The following is a 26,369-nucleotide window of genomic DNA, read 5'->3' as shown; positions in this document are numbered from 1 at the left end:
AAATGGAGCTTGATTTGGTAAATACAAGCATTTCTCAATTTATGAAATGGCCAAGGAGCAGTTACAGGAGCTTAAAGATCCACAATAAATACTTTAAGGCAGCTTCTTCCCATCTGCCATCAGTCCATGAGCCCATGAACATTCCTCACTATTCGTCTTTTGTGCTATTTACACATTTTTTGTATCTTATAGTAATTTTTGTGAGGTATTGTCTTGCACTGTGCTGCTGCCAGAAAACAACAAATTTCACGACATATGTCAATGGTAATAAACCTGACTGTGATTGAGAACTACTTCCTGGAAAATGCGTTGTTAAGCAAGGTATTGAATCAAAAAGGATGCACAAAAACCTGTGAGTGTGGCAGAGTCACATGGTCTCTGTTAGAGAGAAGCAGAAGAGTGGATTCAGAACACGTACTCTGCTAAAGTGGGGAATTCTAAAACTACAAAGGATGCAGACTCAAAATCCTATTTATTTTCCTCGCTTTTAACTAATATCTTTTTGTCTTTTATGTTTATGTTTTAAATGTTCTACTTATGTTTATTTTAATTTTCATATTTGTATTTTTATCATATTGTAAAACACTTTGATCTACATTATCTGTATGAGAACTGCTCCATAAATAAGTTCCTTTGCACGTTATGTGCTGCATCGTACGACATGGGTGATCATAGTCTTCCAATGATCATGATTGTCCTCGGCAAATTTTACTACTAAAGTAGTTTGCCATTGTCAGTACTCACAAGATGGGTGACCCCTACAGTTATCAATACTCTTCGGAGACCGTCTGCCTGGTGTCAGTGGTCACATAACTAGGACTTTGACATGCACCAGCTGCTCGTACGACCATCCACCACCTGCCCCCGTGGCTTCACGTGACCCTGATCCAGGGAAGTGGGGGGTGATAAGCAGGTGCCCAATAGTGATCTGTAGGATAAGGAAGGGAAGAAGAACCTTACATATCCTTTGGTAGAAACATATTTCCACCCCACCACACAATAAATAAGTAAATATTATTATTGAATTGTAAATAGGATATTGTACTGAGTCACATAGAATGCAAAAGGCCTGTGTGGTCGGGAATCTTTTGGAGGGTAGGCCTCAAAATCCCCGGCTTTGCCTGCTTTTGGCGACCGAGAAGGAGGTCGAATTGTTCGGACAGAGATGGCGCTCAGTACTCGGTGTCGGAGAGCTGATCGGAGGCTGGAAGTTTTCGGATGACTCAGATTGTGGTCAGCATGGCAGGGAGAATTTTTCTTCCTTCTCCCGTCTGCATGAGATGTGGGACATTTGAGAGACTTTGAACTTTTACTGTGCTCACGGACTTCTTCATCAAGTTATGGTATTGTTACACTGTTTGTAACTATATGTTATAATTATGTGGTTTTGTCAGTTTTTTAAATCTTGGTCTGTCCTGTGTTTTGTGATATCACACCGGAGGAAATAATGTATCATTTCTTAATGCATGCAATACTAAATGACAATAAAAGAGGACTGCCTGTCTTCATAATCATATCATAAAATTCACTGAGTCTATACCAACCTTTAAGCACTTATTTACACCAATCTTCCTCCAAGAGGACCACAATTGGAGGCTTGCGTGCTTCAAAGACCCAAAGAGCTCTGCTGGCTGGAGTCAGGGCTTTATGCTTTGGCTCTTGGCAAGGTCACCCATGCCAAGCAGGTCAACTGGGAAGAGGCCAGACTAAGAGTGGTCCTCCGGTCTTCCAGGTTCGGGGGTTCAGATCAGGCTAACAACCCTGAACGGTAAAGCAAAATTGCTATGGAAACAGCAATGGAGAATCCTTCTACATCTGAGTGCGGTGGTATTCCCGAGTCTCCAGCTGTGACTTGTGTGACTGACAGTAGTGAAAACTGACACGAGGAAGGAAGCCCTGAACACCACCAGAGATGCAGGAGCTTCATTGCTGCCCCAAACGCCAATGGCGTAACGGGCGGTCAATAAGTTACACCAACCTCACATTCATCCTATTTTATTCTGCCTGCATTCGCAGTAACTCTCCCCAGAGTTCACACAGCACATGAGCTTAGGATTAACTGCAGAACACTGCAATCACAGTGGCCATAGGATTGAGTTCAACAGCACAAAACTACTGTGCTGCGCCAGTGGCTTTTGGGACCGCCTGGTAAAAGAAGCCATTGAAATAAAACTGGAGGAAAAGAAATTTAAGACAAAGGCCTCACTCTAAGTAAGATCTGGAATTCCATTGGGAGAGCAGAAACCTGATTGGATGAGCAGGGACGGTTTACGGGGGTATAAATACCACCGGACTAGACATGCCCAGGCATCATCCCTGATGAAGGTGGCAGAGTCTGGCAATGAAACATTGGTTATAATCACTACCAGTACCTGGCTGCAAGGCTGAGAAGTGTTTACTATTCTAAAATTTGTTGTTTTGCAGCAGCAATCTAGTGCAATACATAACATTACTATAGGTTACAAATAAATAAATATATCAATTGATAGATAGATAGGTAAATAAATTAAAACATGAGAGAGTTAGCAGATGCTGGAAATCCAATGCAACACATGCAAAATGCTGGAATTAAATAAACAGTCCACATTTCGGGCCAAGAACCTTCTTCAGGACTGGAAAGGAAGGGGGAAGATGCCAGAATAAAAGGTTGGAGGATGGGAAGGAGGCTAGCAAGAAGTTGATAGGTGAAGCCAGGTAGGAGGGAGAAAGGAAAGGAGGAGGGGAGGCAGGGGGAGGTGAGAAGAGGTAAAAGGACAGAGTGGGGAATAGAGGGGAGGAGGAGGGAATATTTTTTAACTAGAAGGAGAAATTGATATTCATGCCATTAGGTTGAAGGCTACCCAGACAGAATATAAGGTGTTGGTCCTCCTCCTTAAGGATGGCCTCATCGTGGCACAAGAGGAGGCCTTGAATCAGTATGTCAGAACGGGAATGGGAATGGGAATTAAAATGTTTGGCTACTGGCCACATGAATAGTAGAAAGGAGGAATAGTTCAGGAAGAGGAACAGTGAACGGAAAAGCCTACAAAAAGTAGTGGATATGACCCAGTCCATCATGGGGAAAGTCCTTCCCACCACTGAGCACATCGACATGGAGCAGTGTCACAGGAAAGCAGCATCCATCATCAGGGACCCCCACCATTCAGGTCATACACGCTTCATGCTTCTGCCATCAGGAAGTAGGCACAGGAGCCTCAGGACCCATTCCACCAAGTTCAAGAAGAGTTTTTACTCCTCAACCATCAGGCTCTTGAACCAGAGGGGTTAACTTAGCTCAACTTCACATCACCCCATCACTGAACTGGACTTGCTTTCAAGGACTCTTCATCTCATGTCTTCCATATTCATTGCTGATGTATTTTTTTAATCTCTTTTTTTTTGTAGTTATGCAGCTTGTTCTTTCATTCTCATTGGTTGTTTGTCTGTCCTGTTGGCTGCGGTCTCTCATTGATTCTATTGTGCTTCTGTGATTTCCTACAAGAAAATGAATCTCAGGGCTGTATATGGTGACATATGTGGACTTTGATAATACATCTTCTTTGAACTTGAACTTTGAAATCTGAGGTCAGAGGGGAATAAGCAGCTCCTAAAACATGGAGTGTCAGTCTTTAGGCTCCTGGACCTCCTCCTTTAAGGTCATAATAAGAAGGTGGCATGTCCCAGATGGTGAGGGTCATTATTGATGGATGCCACCTTTATTGCTTGTTGAAGATGTCCTCGATGGTGGGGAGCATGGTGCCTGTGATGGAGCTGGCTGAGTCTACAGCACTACCCTTGGCAGTCTCTTCCAATCCTGGCAGTGATGCAGCCTGTCAGAATGCTCTCCACCATGTATCTGTGGAAGTTTGCTAGTCCTTAGTGACGTACCAAATCTCTTCAGACTCCTAATACCAATGAACCCCTTTGTTAGTAACAGTGGGGAATAGAAAGAGGTGGAGGGAAAATATTTTTTACTGGAAGAAGAAAATGATATTCAAGCCATCAGGTTGGAGGGCACCCAGACAGAATATAAGCTGTTGCTCCTCTACTCCTCGTCTTGACACAAGAGGAGGCCGTGGACTGACATGTCAGAACGGGAATGGGAACCAGAATTAAGCATTGGCATTTGCCACATCTATATATTGAACTGCTGACTGATTGAACAGGATTGAAATGAGGACTCTGTTGAAAGCTTGGATCACTATCATTCTCCCAATGGCAGAGTCAGAGTACTTACTCAGAATCAGTCAGTGGCCAATTTATTGGGTACAGCAGGAGGAGAGAGAAGCAGTGCGTCTTGCGTACACAGCCCTCCGGTGAAAGACGATATCGTATCCGTTAAATAGGGGCCGTGGACAATTCTGATTTGATGGAGGTGGACGTCAAAGCACAGAGGAACAACTGGAAAAATTTCTGAAACCCTTGTTCACTGCTGTCGTTACTGCGCAGTTGGGAATCTTTCGGAGGGAAGACCTCAAAATCCCCGGCTTTGTCTGCTGTTGGCGACTGAGATGAAGGTCGAATCGTTCAGATAGAGATGGCGCTCAGTACTCGGTGTCGGAGAGCTGATCAGAGCTCGAAGTTTTCGGATGACTCAGAGTCGGACCGTAGTCAGGTATGGCAGGGAGAGTTTTTTTTCCTTCTCCCGTCTGCATGAGATGTGGGACATTTGAGAGGCTTTGAACTTTTACTGCGCTCATGGACTTCTTCATCAAGTTATGGTATTGTTGCACTGTTGTAACTATATGTTATAATTATGTGGTTTTGTTAGTTTTTTTCAGTCTTGGTCTGTCCTGTGTTTTGTGATATCACACCAGAGGAAATATTGTATCATTTCTTAATGCATGCATTACTAAATGACAATAAAAGAGGACTGCGTGTCTTCATAATCTAATCTAAACCTATATACACCTGTTCATTAATGCAAATATCTAATCAGCCAATCACACGGCAGCAACTCAGCGCATGCAGACATGGTGAAAAGGTTCAGTTGTTGTTCAGACCTAACATCACAATGTGGATGAAATGTGATCTAAGTGACTATGACCATGGAATGAATGTTGGTGCCAGATGGGGTGGTTTGAGTATCTCAGCAATTGCTGATCTCTTGGGATTTTCATACACAAAGAATGGTGCGAAAACAAAAAAAAAACATCCAGTAATCCAGTAAGCAGCAGTTCTGTGGGAGAAAATGCCATGTTAATGAAAGATATCAGAGGAGAATAGCCAGATTGGTCCAAGCTCCCAGGAAGGCAACAGTAACTCAAGTAACCACATGTCACAACAGTGGTGTGCAGATGAGCATCTCTGAATGCAGAATATGTCAAACTTTGAAGTGGATGAGCTGCAGCAGCAGAAAACCACGAACATACACTCAGTGACCACTTAATTCGGTATAGGAGATACTTAATAAAGAGGTCACTGGGTGTAGGCGCCTGGTAATTATTGAAAGATTCTGTGGCTCTAGCCAGTCTATGGTGCTTTTGCCCCTGCCGCACCTTCACATTTGTTTTAAATTTGAAGCAAAGATGATGAAAACAGTGCAAGGCTTTGCACCTTTCAGAGCAGCATCAGCACTCCCTGTTCTCACACAGGTTCAAAGTCAAAACCCAAAGCTTAAAACAACATCCGTGTGGTCCCGAGCTCAGGGGTTACAGATCACAGAAAACAAAACACAGTGTTAATGAAACGTCTGACAGAATGGAAAATAAAACACAAACAAAGTGGTTTTGAAAATGGTGACATAAATGTGTGGTGGGTAGAAAGAAGACTGACCTCCACTTATATCGTGCTTCTTAGGATGCCCCAAAAAGCCTCATAATCATAACACAAGAGATTCTGCAGATGCTGGAAATCCAGATCAACTCACACAAAATGGTGGAGGAACTCAGCAGGTCAGGCGGCATGAATAGAAAGAAAGACATAAAGAGTCAACAGTTTGGGACAAGACCCTTCTCAGCCCAAAATGTTGATTCTTTATTCCTTCTCGTAGATGCTGCCTGACCTGCTGAGATTCTCCAGCATTTTGTATGGGTTACTTAAAATCAAGCTGCTTATGGGCTAATGCAATACAGGAAATGCAGCCATTTTGTGCATGAGAACCACTGTGTGATAATGATCTAATTGTTTACTTTTTAATAAGGTTGAGTGAAAGATTAGCATTGATTGAAGCAGGCTCCTGAAGGACCTCCAGTCCTCGAGCCTCCAAGAGTGGGCTGAGATACTGAGGTCCCACTGAATCACAGTTGACAACAAAAGTCACAGCAAAGAGAAAAGGGATCAACTTAAGCTGGCTAGTCTTGGAAATTTAAGATAAATCTTCCTGGGGGAGGAACCAATGAAATGAACAACTTGCTCCTTTGCGTTCACTTTGTCCATTGGCGGTTGCAGTTCAAAAGGAAAGGAAGTTTAACTGAAAGCAAAATAATCCAGCCTGTTAATGAAGGGTTTAGCTGCCTGGTTTCCTTCTATGTCCCAATGATGTGGTGAATGGCTGACTGGCAACTGTAAGTTATACTGGTGTACGTGATTAGAGAGGGAATTGAGAATTGGCCCACAGGCTCCTACTTGGTTGGGGGTTTGAGGAGAATTGGTATGCTACCAAATACTCTTGCACATTTCGATATATGTACGGGGAAGAACATCACCGACGGGTATGGTGGCTCCAATGCAAGAAGCTGGAGAGGGATGTAAACTCAGCCAGCTCCAACACAGGCGCAACCCTCCCCAACATTGAGGACATCTTCTAAAGATGTCTGTAGAAGGCATCCATCATTAAGTACCCACACCATGTGGGACATGCGCTCTTCTCATTACTACAATCAGCAAGGAGGTACCTATGTTCAACAATTTAGTAACAACTTCTTCCCTTCGGGTTCTTTAAGGTTGTCATAGCCGGGGGTGGTAGTGGGGTAAGGTCCCACTACCTAGTAAGTGCTCCCAATGGTGGCCGTGTCAAATAATCTCTGACAGCCAAGTTCAGTACCTGGCCTTCATATGTGGTTTAGCTATTACGCCTGGCCGAACTGTTCCTACTGGGAGAAGGGGCAAAGATGGGCTACTTGCACCTAAAAACCAATCACTTCGAGTAGATGGGGTCCATCAGCCGTGGCTGGCATCTCATCTGGGAGAAGGAAAACTCTGATTTCAAACCTCCACTCCCTCGTGGCTATACCCACTTGCTATCGCTTGCTATCTCTCTCCCTCTCTCTCAAACAGTTTCTCTCTCTCTCTTTCTGAACTGAAGCTAACCATGGTCAAGTTCAATTGCCGTTCCATGGTTCTGTCACTCAAATATGAAATATGGTGGTGACCTCATCATGTAGATAATTATTACTCAAACCAACGTGGCCTCTCTCCTTGTTAATTCTAGGATGTAATAGCTACTTCCACTGACATTCAAGAAAGCCACCCATAAAGACTTTGTGATCTTCATCGCAAACATTTTGTCCTTCTCAGTGCCAAAGACTGCTGGGGATGGAGGAACAACTTCACAGGAGTTGCGAAGGCTTCGGGAGTAAATCCTGAGGGAAAAGTCCGGAGCTGGAGTCGCCAAGGCTATGTTGAGTTCAATGCTGACTGGCAACTCCTGCAATGCCACTGGTGCCAAACGGTATCAGCCTCGGCCGTCCCTTTCGATTCATCAGCTGTATGGAGATGGGGAGCCTACTGCATTGTCAACAGCCTGCTCTCCACATTGTACTGCCCTGGCTTGAGTATTGGCCTGTGTCTCTCAGAGTTGTGTATGGATACAACCCATACTATGATAAATGAACCTTTGAATATATGGTAATTTTGTATCTTTACACTGGGCAGTTGGATCTTATTTCTAGGTTGTTAAATATGCGTGACACTTCCCCTGCTATCTCTTCCTTAGATTCAATTTGCATTGCAAACATCTAATCTATCTGGACCAAGTTTTTTATCCTTTCTGGTTCTTTATTTTCCTATTTCAAATGCACTCATCTCATCTCTCAGACTAGCCAGTGATACGTCTACATGCTCCATCCCTAGCAGTCTCTGGCACTGAGAAGGATGAAATGTTTGCGATGAAGATCACAAAGTCTTTATGGGTGGCTTTCTTGAATGTCAGTGGAAGTAGCTATTACATCCTAGAATTAACAAGGAGAGAGGCCACGTTGGTTTGAGTAATAATTATCTACATGATGAGGTCACCACCATATTTCATATTTGAATGACAGAACCATGGAACGGCAATTGAACTTGACCATGGTTGGCTTCAGTTCAGAAAAAGAGAGAGAGAGAAACTGTTTGAGAGAGAAGGAGAGAGACAGCAAGAGAGAAAGAGGGAGAAAATATATGAGAGTTTGGGAGTTTGAAAGAAAGTAAGAAAGAAGGATTGTGAGAAAGTGAATGAGGCAGTGAGGGAAAGAGAAAGAGAGAGTGACAGAAATACAGAAAGAGTGAGAATGAGAAAGACTACGTGAGGGATCTCAAGTGAGAAAGAGAGGAAGTTTGAGTATGAGAATTTAAAAGAAAATAAGAAAGAGGGATTGTGAGAGAGTGAGAGATTAGAGATAGAGGAAGAGAGAGTGAGAGAGTGATAGAGAGAGAGTGAGAGCAAGAGAGACACATAGAGACTATGAGAGATATAGCAAGAAAGAAAGAGAGAGAAAGTTCATGAGATTGAGTTTGAAATAGTGTGAGAAAGTGAGAGCGAGAGAAAGAGAGAGGGAGTAAGAGTAGTAGTGTGGGAGGGAAGTGATAACAAAATCCGCTCACGGTTAGAACAGCAGATCTGGGAGGCTCAGGCTAGCCTAGGTCAATGTAAGTCAAATGTCCAGGTTTTTGTCTCTACAGAAGAAATGCTCCCACAAGGAGAATGTAAAAGTCTCCACTGGAACCAATATAAAATCTCTCTCTTGAAGATTAAGCATGTAATGAATGCAGCATGCATTCTGTGAGAGAGTACACCATCACACAGGGTGCCGAGGGTGGGGCAGATGGTGAATGGGTGGGTGAGAATCCACAGAAACTCGGCTACAAAATCATTGAAGACGTTTTCAATTCTGCTGCTCAGTCAATAATGGAATAAAGGAAAAACTCTCCCCACCACCCATCTTACCAAACTTGTGACTCAGCCACAAGATAAAGCAAGCCATCAAGACCCACCATACAGGAAGTGGTTCCAAACCCCGGCACAGCAGACGCATCCAGCATACTTCATCATCATATCTTGATTCAGTGTCAGTGGCTGTCTGCACTTCGATCGTTCTTTGTTAAAGAACATTAAAGATATATGCGAAGACCACATGGTCAGTCAATGCTGCTTGACTTGGTCTGGTTTTAGTGGAAGGATTTGATTTATCAAATGTCTCTAGGGACAAGAAGCAACATTTCACCACATTCTTTCCTTACTTTGAACAGCTTGTGATGAAGTCTCTGACATTTGGTATCCAGCCATATATCTGACAGAAAGTGTGAGCCTTGCAGTGGTCAATGGTTGTCTCAATGCTCTTTGTATAAACGTCAATCTTCCGGAATATATTTAATTATTTGTTAATTTATTTATGCTAATATTACTTTATGTGTTGTGGGTGAGACATATGTACTGTGTTGCCCACAACGGTCCAGAAGAATGATGTTTCATTTGGTGGTATAATTGAATATGGTTGAATGACAATAAACTTGAACTTCGACTTGAATGTGGACAAACTGAACAGAAGCAGGTGCAGGGTCTAGGACCTTGGACCCCTTTAGCCTACTCCTCTGCTTATGGCGAGCTAATCCATTGTTTCCTTTTTCCTTTTTGTGCGGGAAAAGGGTTACTGTCTTTTATCAGTATCTCATGGCTTTCTGGAAAAGACGAATATCAGAGTTGTATTGTAGATGGAGACTTTGACAATAAAATGAACCTTTGAACTTCCAATCTCTTCATGCTATGAGTCTTGGGCTTCATTGTAGGTTCATTTAATATCAGAGAATGTATGCAGTGTACAACCTGAAATTCGTACTCTTCACGGACATCCATGAAACAAGAGATCCCATAGAAAGAATGACAGAACATCGAAGCCCTCAACCTCCCACCGCCCAACCCTCTCCTGAGACAACATCCTTAGAATAGACATTTCAAACACAGGTCCTCTCCAGTTTACAAACACCCAATAGTTCTTACCCTTCAACCATCAGACCCCTGAACCATCCTGGTCCATGTCCTCTCATCTGTCCCACAATCTCTCTGACCTCCACCATCAGGCAGATGTTGTCACAGTACAAGAACGAGGACTGTTGGGCTAGATAACAGCTTCTTCCACTCCCCCACCCCGCCAACCCAGGCTGTGATACTCGTGTCAATAGATGCCTACACAATACTTCTTTTTAGCACACACATACAAAGTGCTGGAGAAACTCAGCATTTCTGGCAGCATCTATGAAGAGCAATAAACAGATGACGGTTCAGGCTGAGTTACTTCATCATCTCTTTTTGGCATTCTGAATCCATTGACATCCAGCACCTGTAGCATTTTGCAAGTAAAAGTATTGCATCCCAACGGTATTTCCCAAGTGGTGCCAGGTGCAGAATACTTTACTAGTCATTGTCAAGACACAGAAACGCATTTTATTTCGACAAGCAAAATATCAGATTCCCAAACTGTTTGTTACATGTTCCACTTGGGTTGCATCTAGAAAGCATAGTTAAAATCTGCAAAACACCATGAGATAATTGGACAATAAACCAACCAATTTAATCTATCAGAATTTGAAATTTAGGTTCTTGCTAATTCACTTAATGTTATAAATAGAAAGAAATCTATTAAGAATCACGAGATTCCGGAAGACAGGAAAATTGCAAATGTCGCTCCACTTTTCAACAATAGCCCAATTAGTTTGACCTCAATGGTTGGGAAGATGTTGGAGTCGATTATTAATGATAAGGTCTCAGGGCATTTGGAGGCACGTGATAAAATAGGCTATAGTCAGTGTGGGTTCCTCAAGGGAAAATCTTCACTGATAAATCTGTTGGAAACCTGTTAAAGAAATAATAAGCAAGATAGACAAAGAAGAATAATTGATATTGTGTGCTTGGATTTTAAGAAGGCCTTTGACAAGGTGCCACACATGAGGCTGCTTAACAAGTTATGAGTCAATGGTATTACAGGAAAGATTCTGGCATGGATAGAGCTTTGGCTGATTGGCAGGAGGCAAAGAGTGGGAATAAAGGAAGCCGTTTCTGGTTGGCTGCTGGTGACTAGTGGTGTTCCACAGGGGTCTGTGTTGGGACCGATTCTTTTTACAACATATCTCAATGACTTGGATGATAGAATTGATGGATTTGATGAAAAATTTGTGGAGAACATGAAGATAAGTGGAGGAGCAGATAGTTTTGAGGAAGTATAGAGGCTACAGAAGGACTTAGACAGATTAGGAGAATGGGCAAAGAAATGGCAGGTGGAATATAGTGTCAGCAAGTGTGTGGTCATGCACTTTGGTAGAAGAAATGAAAAGGTTGACTATTTTCCAAATGGAGAGAAACTACAAAAAACTGAGGTGAAAAGGGACTTGGGAGTCCTTGTATAGGATTCCCCAAACGTTAATTTGCAGGTTTAGTCTATGGTGAGGAAGGCAAATGTGATGTGAGCAGTCATTTCAAGAAGACTACAATATAAAAGCTAGGATGTAATGTTGAGACTTTATAAAGCACTGGTGAGGCCTCACTTGGAGCATTGTGAGCAGTTTTGGGCCCCTTATCTTAGAAAGGATGTGCTGAAACTGAAGAGGGTTCAAAGGAGGTTCACAAAAATGATTCCAGGATTGAATGGCTTGTCATATGAAGAGCATTTGATAGCTCTGGGCCTGTATTCTCTAGAATTCAGAGGGATGAGGGATGACCTCATTGAAACCTATCGAATAGCGAAAGGCCTTGACAGAGTGGATGAAGAGTGGATGCTTCCTGTGGTGGGGGAGTCGAAGACCAGAGGACACAACCACAGAATAGATGGGCGTCCTTTTAGAATGGAGATGAGGAGGAATTTCTTCAGCCAGAGAGTGGTGAATTTGTGGAATTCGTTGCCACAAGCCGCTCTGGAAGCCAAGTCTTTATGTGTACTTATGGCAGAGGTTGATAGATTCTTGATTGGCAAGGCCGTGAAGGGACATAGGGAGAAGGCATAAGAATGAGGCTGAGAGGAAAATTGGATCAGCCATGATAAAATGGTAGAGCAGATTCGCTGGGCCATATGACCTAATTCTGCTCCTATATCTTACAGTCTTATTGTCTAAACTGGTACTCTGCATAAACACAAGCGATTTCACAGATGCTGGAAATCCAGAGTAAATGCTGGAGGATGCAAACACGAGGAAATCTGCAGATGCTGGAATTTCAAGCAACACACATAAAAGTTACTGGTGAACGCAGCAGGCCAGACAGCATCTCTAGGAAGAAGTACAGTCGACGTCTCAGCCCGAAACGTCGACTGTACCTCTTCCTAGAGATGCTGCCTGGCCTGCTGCGTTCACCAGCAACTTTGATGTGTAAATGCTGGAGGAACTCCACGGGTCGGGCAGTATTTATCATCATCATTATATACCATGTTATATGATGTGGGTGATCATGGTCTGTCCATGACCATGATTGTTCTTACAGAAGTGGTTTATCATTGCTTTCTTCTGGGCAGTGTCTTTACCAGACAGGAGGCCCCAGCCATTGTCAATACTCTTCAGAGGTTGTCTGCCTGGCGTCAGTGGTCACATAACCAGGACTTGAGATAAGTAGCGTCTATAGAGAGGAATAATAGGGCAACAGTTCAGGCCAATGCCCCTGATCAGGACTGGAAAAGATGGGATAGAAGAGGGAGATGAGAAGGGGAAGGGGTACAAGTTGGCATGATAGGTGAAGCCAGGTGAGGAGGAAGGTCAGGGGACTGTGGAGGGGGGATGAAGTGAGAACTGGGAGCTGAAAACAAAATCACAGAAGGAGAGCAGTGAACAGTAGTAGATAGATGCTGCCTGACCAGTTGAGTTCCTCCAGCATTTTGTGCGTGTTACTCTGAATTTCCAGCATCTGCAGATTTTCTCATGTTTATCATTTGCTGCTCCTCTGCAAAGTCTCTTTGAGGGATGCCTACCTTGAAGAATGTTAAATCTGCTCTTCAACAGGAGTTCAGTAAGATCCTCTCTCACTGATCTCCCTGTGCGATTTCTGTTTTCTATCTATCACCTCCTGTCTTCTCACTCATCCCACCCACCTATCTTCCCCCTCACCTGGCTTCACCTATCACTTTCTAGCTTGTAGTCCTTCCCATCCCTCCCCTTCATTCCCAGTACTGATGAAGGGCCTCAGCCTGAAACATCAACCATTTATTCCTTTCCATAGATGCTGCCTGACCTGCTGAGTTCCTCCAACATTTGGTGCACTGAGCAGGGCCCGCTGTGCTTCATGCTATCCGGCAATGTTGCCACCACTAAACCAATAAGTGAAGCTTCTCAACCCAAGACATTGACTGTCCATTTCCTTCCACAGATGCTGCCTGACCCACGGAGTTCCTCCAGCAGTCTGTGTATTGCCTCAGATTGCAGCATCTAGAGGTTCTAATAACAGCACCACAGTGGCTTGCTATTGCCTTCTGCTGGGCAGTATCTTCACAAGACGGGTGAGCCCAGCCACTATTGTAGCCCCCCGGCCAACCTCATGGGCGCTCGGCTCGCTGTCATCTAGGGAAATAGCCCTCGGCCCCGCCAAACTGGGTAATTAGTTCGTGTGGAGGCTGCGTGATGTACCTCACCCCGCCCAAATAACAGACAATACACCAGATACGATTAGATGATTTACAGTTTATAGATATTACTGGAACTATATAATTAATAGAGAATAAAATTTAACAGGAAAATAAAAGGCGCCACACTTATCAAAGTTCAATCTCTTCGTGCACAAACAGTTGGAGCTCAAGACCCTTCTTCTTCACCCTGCGACCCCTCGGACCACCTCGACCGGCCACCTGGGACCAACAACAGTGGTCGACCAGACGCTCCACATGAGTCCGTCTCCGTATCCTCTCCTCACCCTGGACCTCGGACTCCTGCTCGGGGTCCAACCCAGTTAGCAGACTCACAGCACCTGGTCCATCCTCTGTCTCTCTCTCCCACCTTCTCCCCAAAACCCCACGCATACAATATCTTGCAGACACACAGAAAGCATAACAACTATCCCAATTGGTTCATAACACCTTCTTATCAGTAACGTGATGCAAACAAACTGCTAGCGGGAGGACTTTCTCAGCAGTTAACATAACAAGGAAGCCCTTTCAATTATAACATAACAAAGAAGCCATTTTAATTAGACTAAACAGTGACATAAAAAAAGAAACCCCTTACACTATCAATACTCTTCAGAGGTTGTCTGCCTGGTATCAGCGTCGCATAACTTGGACGTGATCTGCAGCATCTATGGAGAGGAATAAAGTGTTGATGTTTCAGGTCATTGCAGGCACAACCCTCTCCACCATCAAGGACATCTTCAAGGGACAGCACTTCAAGAAACTGGCGTCAATCACTAAGGATCCTAGCCATCAGGGGACATGCATTCTTCTGATTATTACCATCAGGGAAGAGATGCAGGAGCCTGAAGTTCCACACTTCAGGAATAATTCTTGCCATCCACCATCAGATCTCTAAACGGGCCGTGAATCCACAAACACTATCTCTGTCACAATGGGGGCGCTGGGAACGGACCCAAATGCAGGACACAGACACTGAAGTACTAGGAACAGGACATGACTAGAGTAGGGACGTGACAGGGTACAGACAAGGAGCAGGAACAAGAATGCAGACTTGGGCTAGGACATGGACGAGACAGGGATCCCAGACAAGGAACTATGAACTAGGAGCCTGGGCTTGGACTCCGAGCCAGAGACTGGACAAGGACTCAGAACCTGGGTCTTGCCTCGGGCTCGAACCCCAGGACTAGGCAAGGACAGGACATGGCCGGGGTCTTGGGGCTGGGGGACTTGGGCCTCGGGGGCTGGGGTCCAGGGTCTCGGAGGCCTGAGGCTGGGGTCTTGAGTCTTGAGTCTTGAGGCTGGAGGCTGGTAACTCAGAGGCTGGAGCTCGGAGACAGACTGGGAACTGTACATCAATATAGAGCCGGGACTTATCCTTCGAAAAGCCGTGACTCATCTTTAACATGACACTAACACGAGACTGGGTGGTACATAGACATGGAGCCAGGACTGATTCTTAGACAAGCCGGGACTCATCTTTATCTCCACACCAAGGTGGGACAGGTCCATCCGTCGGGTAACAGCAGAACAGCCGGGCTTACCCCACGGAGGCGAGGACAAGACAAGACAGATCCCCTTGCAGGGCAACAGCAGAATGGCCTGACTTACCCGACGGAGGCGAGGATAAGAAGAGACAAACACCAAAGAACAACAGACAGTTCTATCTCTGCATCAGGGTTGCTCCAAGTCACAGTTACAGCCAGCAACCTCAGCTGGCTACAGAAACAGCCGGATCCCTACCTAGCTCAGAGTGGCTGACGGCCACTCAGCTGGCCCGGGAAACAGCCGAATCCATACCGCAAAGACAGCTCTGACTACCAACAACAAGGCTCCATGAAGCAATGGTTCTCCAACACAGCCTAAAGATGACAAGTGGCCGTTCTAGTCTTCCACCAGCAGGTTGCTCCCAGAGGATCTTGACAAGACAAACCAGCAGCCCACACTCGACCCAAGGCTACTTATATTCCAAGCCTCAAGATGGGAATCAGTTGCCTATGATTAACCCAACTGAAACAAGGGACAGCTGGAAGACCCGGAGTCCTGAGTCCATGGACCGAACTGTGAACTGAAATGCAGACTTCACGGACCGGACCATGACAATCTCGTTATTCCTTTTTTGCACTATTTATGTATTTTTATAACTTTTATTAATTTTTATGTATTACATTGTACTGTTGCTGCAAAACAACAAATTTCACTACATATCCCAGTGATAATAAACCTGATTCTGATTCGGATTGACACTGTCAAGGAATGTGAATTTGTATAAACCAGAAATATAAGGTTGGATCGTCCTTGATCCACCCTGTCCCCTCCCTCTCTCATTTATTTTTCTCAGGATGTTGGGAGTGCAGGGAGTGGAAAATCTGACCCTTACTCCCACACCTGTTGCCCTATAACCCAGGAGGTGGTGGTGTTTCAAATGGTTTCCTCAGTCCTCACTCTGGAACACTTTGAACGTTAGCAGCTGTCAAAGTCATAAATTCCTCTGATAAAGAAGTATTAAATAAAACCCAAATACATTTAAATAATTTTTACAGAAGAAATTGGCATTATGCAAATATACGTAAAATTAATTGCAAATAGTTGAAATAAAAAAGTAATGAATGATCAGTAAAATATTTACCCACAGTTATCATAAACCCCAGAGGTCCTGTAGATGGAAATCTTGAGCAACACACACAAAACGCTGGAAGAACTCAGCAAGTCAGGCAGCACCTATGGAGGGGAATAAACAATTGACATTTCGGGCAAAGATCCTTCATCAGCACTGTTCATGGATGATGCCTGGCTTGCTGAGTACCTCCGGTGCTTTGTGTGTGTTACTTGCACTTATTTTTCTCCACGGAGTTGGAGACGCCATTCATATGGGTGAGTTTGTCATTAGTGCTCCAGCACTTCCTGGCATAAAGTTCAGGGGCCAGATGGGAAGTGCATCCATGTTTCATTAGGTTAGTGCTCCACACTTGTGGCATCCATCATCAAGGACCGACATCATTCAGGCCATGACCTCTACTCGCTTCTACCATCGGGCAGGAGCTACAGGGGAGTTAGGTCCCACCCAGTCAGGCTCAGGAATAGCCAGTCTCCTGGACTTACTCGCCACAACTCTGAACTGATTCCACAACCTACAGACTCACATTCAAGGACTTTACAACTCAAATTCTCGGTATTATTTATTTTTTATTTGCATAATTTCTCTTCTTTTGAACATTGGTTGTCAATTTTGATAATGCATATTTTTTCATAAATTCTATTGTATTTCTTCCTTTTCCTGTAAATGCCTACAAGAAAATGAACCTCAAGGTAGAATATAGTAACATTTGCACACTTTGATAATAAATTTACTTTGACTTCTAACTTTGAAAGCAACTTTCAAGCATATTATAGCCTAATGGGGGAGAAGACGGCGGCGCGACAGCAGTGCGCGCGACCACTTCGGTGATGAATATCTGTTACCTGTCAAGTAGGGGACCGTGCACAATTCTGATTTGATGGAGACAGATGTGAGAGCACAGCGGAACATCTGGAAAACTTCTGAAATGCCCGCTTGGCTGACGCTGCCACTGTGTGGTAACCAGAATCTCCGGAGCTGAAGGCCCCGAAATCCTCGGCTTTGCGCACTTCAGCGGCCGGGGAGAGGTCGAAGGCGCTCGGCAGAGGATGGCACTCAGGAGGCGGTATCGGAGAGGTTGCTCGGAAGCTCAGAGTTTTCGGACGGATGGACTTAGAGTTGGCTGGGGTCAGCTGCTTCCAAGGTATCGGCAAGTTGACGGTGCCTGGAGATTTATGGCAGGGAGTTTCTCCCTTTTTCTGCCTGCTATCGGGGACTCAGGAGTCGATCCACTCGGGACTTTGAGACTTTTTTTTTACTGTGCCCATGGTCTGTTCTTCATCAAATTATGGTATTGCTTTGCACTGCTGTAACTATATGTTATAATTATGTGGTTCTGTCAGTGTTACTCTTTGGTCTGTCCTGTTTTCTGTGATATCGCTCCGGAGAAACATTGTATCATTTCTTAATGCATTTTTGCATTTCTAAATGACAATAAAAGAGGACTGAGTGCTCTTATAATCTAATCTAATGTGTTTCATAGACCATGATGAACTTTAGAAATACCTGCGGAAATGAAAAGTGCTATAAGAACATAAGAAATAGGAGCAGGAGTCGACTATCTGGCCTATCAAGCTTGCTCCACCATTCAATAAGATCATGGCTGATCTGGCCATGGACTCATCTCCTTTTCCCCATAAGCTTTAACTTCCCTTCTACGCAAAAATCTATCCGACCTTGTCTTAAATATATTTACTGAGGTAGAGAATTCCACAGGTTCACCACTCTTTGGGAAAAGCAGTTCCTCCTCATCTCCATCCTAAATCTACTCCCCTGAATCTTGAGGCTATGTCCCCTAGTTCTAGTTTCGCCTACCAGTGGAAGCAACTTTCCTGCATCATCTTATTTATCCCTTTCATAATTTTATATGTAAATGCATGTTCTTTTATCCTCCCAGTTGTGATCCATTGAATTGTCTGCTTTTCATGGTGGAGAAATGTGTAAGTTCCTGAGATCCCTAGAGCAAGGCCGTCTGGAGTTTAGCCTCATGGTGCTTAGGGTCACCTATGGTGGTAAGGTCAAGAGGGGGATTCCAGCCAAAGAGCGATCCAACCAAGAACTCAACAGTGGAGCTGGCGGAAGATGATGACGCATCACAGCGGCTGAGAAGATGGAGGAAGGCTGCAGCGGTGAAGGGCCCCCAGTTATCTTGCACTCCACGTCACTGGCCCCTGGCCCCGATCTGTCGAGGACCGTGTGGCGGCTGCCCGCGCATCAGGCTCCTCCACGTAAAACAAAGTCGCAGGCATCCTCCATGAAGAGAATCCACCCTCATATCTCAGTTATGTGGGTCCCAGGTCAGCTTCAACAACCACCTGGGGACCCACCAATAGACAACCCCTCAGGAGAACATCGTACTCGCCTCGCCTGATCACACCACTAATACCGCTACCGCCGCTGCTGTTCATTGCCACTGTTTTGTAGAGATCATCCTTCTGTCTTCCTAAGTGTAGCCGTGCTACATTAGAGCATTGCTTTCTGTCATTAGCAATGAGTAACCTGTTAATATTGACCAGCAATGGTCTGGTCCCAGAGCAATAAGTGGGAAGACTGAATTCCTTCAATTGCAAGGAAAGGTCTTTGAACAACGTGTCACGGATCCCTTGCTGTTATTATTCACATTTCAATCAGCAAGAGGGATCTGACACTGCAGATGTGAGAGCATTTGTCAAGCAAATCATTATTCTGTCAAGGCCCCACATAATTGATGTAATAACCAATGGAACTAAGCGCTACAAAATTCTAGCATTGATTGGTGACTGCATTAACCATGGTCCACACATCATTCATTCTTGTGAAAGCAGCTCGCCTCGCTAAAATTACATCCAACCACTCCAGCACAGCACGATGCAAATAGATCAGCTTAAAATATATTAAAAAAAACATATTCTGTGTCAGCCATTAACCTGAATCTATGCAAATTGTTATCAGGCCTTAGATATTTCCCTACCATGTGTAACTTCTTATCTTGTCGTAACTTATTTCACACAATAACTGTTGTTCTGTTTAGCTGATGCAATTCATCAAAACAAAATTAGATGGGAAACTCATGGGCCTTTAACATCTCAAGTCAGTTCTGACAAGATTATTTTTGCAATCTCATTTTTTCAAAGAAATTTTGGATAACAGGAGATTGTAACACTATGTTCTGCATTACAACACAATATTGTGCGTTATAACAGTACGTTCTGCGTTCTGTTATTGTTTTCCTTGATGTACTTATGGATGGAATTGTCTGTCTGGATGGATGGGCACGCAAACAAAAGTTTTTCACTGTAGCTCGGTACAAGTGACAATAATGTAGAAAGATAGATAGAGTTAATATTACATGCATGAACACATGGTCTTACGATCTGACCATTGATATCGAGGGTGCTTGTATGGGGACGTAAGGGAGACGAACTCTCATGAAAGTTTCAGGCGTGGCTGAGTTGGTAACCAGAATGATCTGTGTTCAAGACCCACTCCAGACTAGAGTGCAAAATTGTAGATTAGCACACCCATGCTAAACTGGAGATGAGTGCCACATTGTCAGAGGCACCCTATATACTCCATGGCCACTTTATTAGGGACAGGAGGTATCTAATAAAGTTCAAAGTAAATTTATTGTCAAAGTACATTAATGTCACCATATACAACCCTGAGATTCATTTCCTAGTGAGCATACTTTAACAAATCCAATAGCCCCAATAGAATTGATGAAAGACTGCACCAACAGAGTGGACAACTACTGTGCAAAATACAACAAACTGTGCAAATACCAAAAGAAAGAAATAATAGTAATGAATAAACAATAAATATTGAGAATATGAGATGAAGAGTCCATAGGTTATGGGAACAGTTCAGTGATGGGATGAGTGAAGATGAGTGAAGTCATCCCCTTTGGTTCAAGAGCCTGATGGTTGAAGGATAATAACTGTTTCTAAACTTGGTGGTGTGAGTTCTGAGGATCCTGTACCTTCTTTCTGATGGCAGCAGCGAGAAGAAAGCATGTTCTGGGTGCTGGGGGTCCCTGATGATGGATGCCGACTTCCTGCAACAACGCTCTGTGTAGATGTGCTGAATGGTGGGGAAGGTTTTACCCGTGATGGACTGGGCTGTATCCACTACCTTTTGTAGGATTTTCCATTCAAGGGCATTGGTGTTTCCATACCAGGCTGAGATGCAGCCAGTCTTGAGTTCAATCCCTTGACTAATGAAGACAGACACAAAATTCACCTTAATCAACCTAAAGGACATGATTAATCAACACAAGATACTTCTGAAGCACTAGTAACATTGAAATACAGTGACCAAGGTAATAAGGAGTCCAAAATATAAACCAACTCCGAATAATCCAAAAGGAATTCTAAAAGAGATCTCCACCAAAAGAGTATTAGAAAGTTGAATATGATACCATGTGGAATAGCTGAGGTGACCAACCTCCATAAAGAAACTCTATGATTATTGAATAGGAGGATGAAAAACCAAAAAAAAACTGTACATGATGGAAATCTGAAATAAAACAGAAAATGTTGGAAAAGGCCAACTGGTCAGGTAGCATCTGTGGAAAGAGAAGTTGACTTTTCAGGTTAGTTTTAGGTTGCAGAGAAGGTGAAGAAGTGATGGTCAAAACAAGGAGAATATCTCTGATAGGGTGAGACCTGTTGGCTTAATGTGAATTAAGTAAAGATCGGAATAAGCTCATTTGGAATGGAAGATAAAAACGTAAGGAAGGAGTCACATAAACTACAGCTTAGACCATTTGGGTGAAATGGTATGTTGCTGGGCATTTAGTTCTATGTAATATCTACTGCACAAATTTGGATATTGAAAATTTGAGGGAAGAAGCAAAAAATTCTGTCGCTGATGCATAATCATAAGTAATTATTCTTATATCTTACATTCAAGAAAGCACTTACACTTACTGGCCACTTTATTAGGTACACCTGTATGCCTGCTCATAGATGTAAAATAATTAATTAGCCAATCAGGTGGTAGCAACCCAATTCATAAAAGCATGCAGACATGATCAAGAGATTCAGACCAACCATCAGAATGGAGAATAAATGGGATCTAAGTGACTTTGACTGTGGAATGATTGTTTGTGCCAGATGGGGTGGTTTGAGTATCTCAGAAACTGATGATCTCCTGGGATTTTCAACCACAACAGTCTCTAGAGTTTACAGAGAATGGTGCAAAAACCAAAAATGATCCAGTGAATAGCTGTTCTGTGGGTGAAAATACCTTATTAATGACAGAGGTCAGAGGAGAATGGCCAGGCTGGTTCAAGATGACTGGAAGGTGACAGTAGATTATGAAGACACGTAGTCCTCTTTTATTGTCATTTAGTAATGCATGCTTTAAGAAATGAAACATTATTTCCTCCGGTGTGATATCAGAAAACACAGGACAGACCAAGACTGAAAAAACTGACAAAACCACATAATTATAACATACAGTTACAACAGTGCAACAATACCATAACTTGATGAAGAAGTCCATGAGCACAGTAAAGTTAAAAGTTTCTCAAATGTCCTACATCTCACACAGACGGGAGAAGGAAGAAAAACTCTCCCTGCCATGCCGACCACAATCCGACTCTGAGTCATCCGAAAACTTCGATCCCTGATCAGCTCTCCGACACCGAGTACTGAGCGCCATCTCTTTCCGAATGATTCGACCTCCTTCTCGGTCGCCAACAGCAGGCAAAGCCGGGGATTTTGAGGCCTACCCTCCGAAAGATTCCCGGCCACACAGTAACGACAGCAGCGAACCGGCGTTTCAGAAATTTCTCTATATCTTCCTCTGTGCTTTCACGTCCATTCTCCATCAAATCAGAATTGTCCACGGCCCCTATTTAACAGATACGATATCATTTTTCACCAGAGGGCTGCACACATGCAGGCGCGCCGCCATCTTCTCCTCCCGCTTAAATAACCATGTGTTACAACAGTGGTATGCAGAAAAGCAACTCTGAGCGCACAACATGAAGAAACTTGAAGTGGACAGCAGCAGAAGATCATGAACATACACTCAAGTGACCACTTTATTAGGTACAGGAGGTACAGGGGGCTCCTGATAAAGTGGCTACTCAGTGTAATTTCCAGCTCCACCACTTTGAGCTGACCTGAGCAAACCAGCAAGCACTGGGTCTGCGTCTGAAGAGGGATATATAATTAAATCAGCTGAACAAACTATCCCGTGCTTAAATATCACTAGTGCCAAATCGATGCCATTTTACTGATAATTAGAAACTGATGTTTGACATTGTAGTTGTTCCTAATAACAGGTTCCATAAATAGGAGCCAGAAGACTAAACGGCTTCAAGTTGTCCACTGAGATATAATTAGTAGTCAGCTAGAATCTGCTAAAGCACTGGATTAAGTTGCTGGTCAAAGGCTAATTTAATTGTAATAAGGTTAGTTCAGTCCTTACAGAACAATATAGATGTGTTTATTCCTCTCTTAAACAGACAATGGATTCGACGAAATTTGGATATTAATTTCCAACAATTAAAAAGCACATGAATACTGTGAGAAGTTCACCTGCCCCTTCTCTTTTCTACCATGGTCTCCTGTCTTCACCTATCAGATTTCACCTTCTTCAGTCCTTTACCCTTCTACAAATCAACTTCCCAGCTCTTTACTTCACCCCCTCCCCATCTCCCAGTTTCACCTATCGCCTGCCTCCTTGTGCTTCTTCTTCCTCTCCTCCAACTTTCTTAACCTGACCCCTTCCCCCTTCCCTTCCAATCCTGATGAGGAGCCTCGGCCAGAAACGGGGACGGTTTGCTCGTTTCCATAGATGCTGCCTGGCCTGCCGAGTTCCTCCAGCAGTTTGCTTGTGCTGCTTTGGATTCCTCGTCTTTGAGAGGTTCACGAGCCTGAAAGGCAAATGGGACTAACCACTGTCTTCCCATCTACCATCAGATTTTCCAAATGTGACAATGAACCCAACCCAGAAACACTCATCATTGTCATTATGCGCAAAACCTTCGCCCTTCACTCCATCAGAATGAGAATCAGGCTTATTATCACTGACATACACCATGACATTTGTTGTCTTGTGGCAGCTGTACAGTGCGATACATGAAACATTACCATAGATTGCAACAAGAAATATATAAACGATAAATAAATAGAGTAAAAGGAGAGCAGAATAGTGCTGTAGTGTTCATGGGTCCATGCACCATTGAGAAACCAGATGGTGAAAAGGAAGGAGCAGTCCCTAAAACATTGAGTTCCTTCAGATTCCTGTGCCTCTTCCCTGACACTAGTAATGAGAAGGGGGCATGTCCTGAGTAGTGAGGGTCCTTAATAAGAGATAATAAAGAGTTCTTCCTGCAAACCATCTCACTTCTCCCACATAGTCTTCGGTTGGTCAGCAATAATTAAATATCTTTGAAATGTAATCATTGTTATAGTCATCACCATTATCATCATTATGTGCTGTGTCATATGATGTGGGCGATCATGATTTTCCATGACCACCATTGTTCTTGGTAAATTTTTGTTTGCTATACCTTCTTCTGGGCAGTGTCTTTATCAATACTCTTCAGACATTGTCTGCCTGGTGTAGATGGTTCCATAACCAGGACTGGTGATATGCACCAGCTGCTCGTACGGCCATCCATCAACTGCTGCCGTGGCTTCACGTGACCCTGATCAGGGGCTGAGCAGGTGCTACACCTTGCCCAAGGGTGACCTGCAGGCCAGCGGAAGGAAGGAGTGCTTTACAGCTCCTTTGGTAGAGACGTATCTCCACCCCACCGCCTGCATAAAGACTACCTCACTATCTTTGCTCTCGTTTTGCTTCACTTATTTAATTTATTTTTTAAAATATATTTCTTTGTGTAATTCATAGCTCTTTTAATGTGCTGCACTGTACGGTTGAAGTTCAGCAACTACTTTCTGCTGACCAATGACACGAAGAAAGGTGTTTATTTACTTTGCTTTTCACACTTTGAATGGGTCAGGGTGTGTCGGAGCTGGAGACAAGGGACAGTCTAGCTCAGTCACTGCTCTGCAGGGTTTGCTCATTTCTGTGCTGGACGAAGACTGTGGCCTGCAACTAGTGGCCTTCCCGATCAGCTGCGATGGCGCCTGGCTTTGTGAACTTCAGTTCGGAATGCTGTTTGCCTGCTTTTATTGTTTGCATGATTTCTCTGTTTTCCTCTCTCTGCACACTCGGTGTTTGACAGCTTCTTTTGTTTTTAATGGGTTTGATTGGCTTTCTTTGTTTCATGGCTACCTGTACAGAAATGAATCTCAAGGTTGAATAAAGTGTACATACTTTGATAATAAATGTATTTTGAACTTTGAAAACAACAAATTTCATGACCTATGTCAGTTGTATTAAACCTGAAAGAAAACATAGCCAATAACCCTCCATTTTTCTTTCATCCTTGTACCTATCTAAGAGTCTCTAAAATATCCCTAACGTTCCTGGTGCCGCCTGACCTACTGGCTTCATCCAGCATTTTGTGTGTGTTGCCTTGGATTTCCAGCATCTGCAGAACCTCTTATGTCCCTTGATCGTTCTGCTTTACTGGACAATGTGACATGTATCTGGTTGAATGGGCAGGGTTACACATGATCAATAGACCATTTTCCTTGTGTGCATCTTCACCTTCTTTAGGTTAATAATGTCTTTTTGCATCCACTTGAGAGTAAGTTATTTAACTCAGTATCTGAAAGAAGCAATTCTAAACCTCCCGCCCCCTCAGTATTGCACTAGTTAATCAGCCTGATTCCTTAGGGTTGTCAAAGAGCTGGGGGGAGGCAGCGAGGATAAGTACCCACTACCTTCAAATGCTCCCAATGATGTGTGCCTGAAGTAGCCTCTGACAACCAAGCTCAGCTCCTGGCTTTCACGTGTGGCTTAGCTACTAAACCTGACAGAAGCATTTCTACTGACAGGAGAGAGGGCAAAGACGGGTTACTGGCGCCTTAAAACCAGTCGCTTCGGGCAGATGGGGCTCATCATCTGTGGTTGACAGCTCATCTAGGAGAAGGAAAGTTCTGATCTCAAATTTCCGCTGCCCTGTGGTGATACTCACTCATGGGGAAGGCTTCAGCAGTGGACCGCAATGGAAAAATCCAGAGCTGAATTCAGTGCTGACTGGCAACTCCTGCGACATCGCTGGTGCCAATCTGTAATGGTGCCTGCCGTTCCTGTGTGGAGTGGGGGAGCCTGCCACCTGGGCAATAGCTTACTCATCATATTGTACTGCCCTGGCTTGCGTATCATGCAGACAGCTGGGATGCAATATCCATGGCTGACCCCAACCAATGGAAAGCCTCAATCAGCCTGGATTTAAACCTGAGATGAGTCTTGAACTGCTGCCTTCTGACTCCGAGACAAAAGTGAAAGCCATCTTCACCATGTGAGCTGGAAGAACCTCTGAGGCCATAGCAGTGGTAGCAACCAGACCATAAGCTGTTCAATCTGGAAGAGGCGGACTTGGATCCCATTCATCCCCTGAGCTGCACAGTTGCCACCTGTAAGATCCTAATCTAAGCCGGTGAACAAGGAACAAAACCAGGAAGGCAAAATTCTGCTTCTGCTGGGCTTTCCTTCCCAGAGAATAAAAGGAAACACAGCCTCATCTGGTATCACGTGCAGGCAGAATGTGGGAATTTTCCACAGAAAAGACTGCATGAAAGTGGCTAATATTTATGTAGCTTATGTGGGAGACTTAGAAGAGGTGGGGGTGTGAATTCAGCAAATTCATTGAGGAATTCCATGGTTTCAGGTGGTGGGCACATGCTAATACTGAACAATGCTCCATTCCCACCCCTCAGGCTCTGTACCAAGTGCCTGTCAATATTAGGCACATGTCCAAGAAGTGAACACTGACTGTGACATCTCTTGCCAGTCAGTTCTCTAAGCTGAAAGAGAACGAGCACTCTGGCTCTGAACGTCTGCCGCAGATTTATGAGTCAGCTAGTTCCAGAAACTCAGACTGTGTCCATCCCTCCAACAGCAGCCGACGTCAGCGCACGGGGCATCTTCTACAAGGTGGATGTTGGCACACACTTTAGATTTCCAAGATTCAA

The sequence above is a fragment of the Mobula birostris genome, chromosome 22 (assembly GCF_030028105.1).
Source record: "Mobula birostris isolate sMobBir1 chromosome 22, sMobBir1.hap1, whole genome shotgun sequence".
Taxonomy (NCBI): Eukaryota; Metazoa; Chordata; class Chondrichthyes; order Myliobatiformes; family Myliobatidae; genus Mobula; species Mobula birostris.
Note: the sequence above shows the minus strand (reverse complement) of the source record.